The sequence below is a fragment of the Schistocerca piceifrons genome, unplaced genomic scaffold (assembly GCF_021461385.2).
Source record: "Schistocerca piceifrons isolate TAMUIC-IGC-003096 unplaced genomic scaffold, iqSchPice1.1 HiC_scaffold_936, whole genome shotgun sequence".
NCBI lineage: Eukaryota > Metazoa > Arthropoda > Insecta > Orthoptera > Acrididae > Schistocerca > Schistocerca piceifrons.
Window position 1 is genome coordinate 3,602,501 of NW_025729208.1, and position 2,500 is coordinate 3,605,000.

Sequence of the window (2,500 nt, forward strand, 5' to 3'; positions counted from 1 at the left end):
CCGGCAGCTCCAACGCCAGCGCCACAGAAGGACAAAAGCCCCACTTGGGTGCCGAAGCGAACTCTCCCAGCACAGCGCACGCGCCAACACATCCGCACAGCTGCGATACAAACCACCAGCGAGAACCGCTGGGGCGACCGAGCAGCAGACGGCGTCGCGGCGCCGAGCGCCGGGCGGCGGCGCATCCTCAACGCACACAGTCCTCAATCGGACCAGCACACTGAAGATGTCCACCGCGCTTCGCACCGGGCCCGCGAGGACCTACTTTGGCCGCACGGCGCCGCGCGCTGGGTGCGCCGGCGCGCAGCTGCGACGCCTGCCGCGTCCGTCGGCCGGCGCGCCTGCCACTGGCCGCCCCCACCAGCCGGCTGTAGCGCGTGCGCCCACGCACCGCGCGGCCAGCACGCCGGGAGGCGCCCCCTCACCGGCCGGGGACGGTCCCACCCAGCCACCGCCGCGTATCGCTTCACACCCAGATGCCGTTCAGTTTCGTCGGCATGGTGGGTATCGCTGGAACAACCGGTTAGTACCTCAACCTATCGTCGCCATCACCGATTCACCCCTAGCGAGAACAACCGCACCACAACAGGTTACCATTTGTTCATTTGCGTAACTTCACCAGAAAACGCAGGCGTCCATCGCCATTTGCAACTTCAACGATTATTGCATGCCTGTGTCAGGTGTCACGCCACACTACGTCTGCCCACATACACGCAACAAAATGTGCACGCCTAGACAATACGTGGAAGGTGGCCCCCGTACGTATGCGATGTCCATTGCTCGAACGACTGTCAACCGGCCTCTGTAGCATGTCGCAGATATGGAACGCGGTGCACCATGCCATCACGGTGTGTGAGGAGAGACGACTAGGTCCGAATACATCAACAGACAGCTCATGCTGATCGCCATCCACGGCGTCCGTTCCTCCCACACGTCTCTATGGCGTACCACACTGCAATCCAGCTCTCATAGGGAGACGACACGTAGCTGCGTGCACAATATTTGCACTGTATGGTCCGCCGTTTTTGGGCGCAGTCGTTGTGCGGTCACACATGTGCCACGATGTATCATTCAGTACATAAGGACGAATGTGCAGTACAGATTGTGGTTCACGCGTACGACATCAGCGGACAGTTGACACAGGCCGCACCACAACGTAGCCTGAGTACGTCGCATGCGAAGGGCATTGAACATGCAAACTTCTCACCAACCAGCTTGCGAAGGCAGGGGGCAAGGTGGGGACGTGGGGAGGGGCGGCATGTACGTCCTGCTGCCATCCACATTACAGTGTACAGCAGGAGCATGTGGAAAGTGAGCAAGACTTGCAAGGTGTTTAACATGAAGCGATACACAGGGGTGCGGGCAGTGCGAGTAGCGAACTATATTGCGAGGGTTGCGGGTGGGCAACACTACAGTAATTGAACGAGTCGTATAACAATTACAGAGCAGGTTTAGGCGACAACGTGGGTTACGTTAAGGCGACAACATGGGTTAGGTTAAGGCACAACATGGGTTAGGTTAAGGCACAACATGGGTTAGGTTAAGGCACAACATGGGTTAGGTTAAGGCACAACATGGGTTAGGTTAAGGCACAACATGGGTTAGGTTAAGGCACAACATGGGTTAGGTTAAGGCACAACATGGGTTAGGTTGAGGCACAACATGGGTTAGGTTGAGGCACAACATGGGTTAGGTTGAGGCACAACATGGGTTAGGTTGAGGCACAACATGGGTTAGGTTGAGGCACAACATGGGTTAGGTTGAGGCACAACATGGGTTAGGTTGAGGCACAACATGGGTTAGGTTGAGGCACAACATGGGTTAGGTTGAGGTACAACATGGGTTAGGTTAAGGTACAACATGGGTTAGGTTAAGGTACAACATGGGTTAGGTTAAGGTACAACATGGGTTAGGTTAAGGTACAACATAGGTTAGGTTAAGGTACAACATAGGTTAGGTTAAGGTACAACATAGGTTAGGTTAAGGTACAACATAGGTTAGGTTAAGGTACAACATAGGTTAGGTTAGGTTAGGTTAGGTTACACGTTGTTGTACGGAAAGGTGTAGGGGGGGGGGGGGGGGGCGGGGGCGGCAGGTTCGTTGATAGTGATTATAGTAAGTGAATGCTTGTGACATGATCAGATTTGTCACGTCAGGATGCACCTTTGGCTTATTAGAGGCGGCGCTCCAATTCTATGCTTGTGTGAGACCTGTGTCTTTGACTCATGTCATTGTTTGTGCGCTGTGACAGGAGGTACTATTGTGATGTTGGGTGCACCGTTGTATAGGACATGTGTGGGTGTTGGTGCCTGGTCTGCGCAATGGTGGATGTCGAAAGGCTGGGATATTGTATTTTCCGCACGGACCTCCTGGTCTGGTTGTGATAGTGTGGATTGTGTAATGTGGCGGAGAAGATGCACTGGATGTTGTTCCATGCTGGTGCTTACATATTGTATGTGCGCCTGTTAGAAGCAGAGAGTGGTGCGTGATCAGAGTGTCT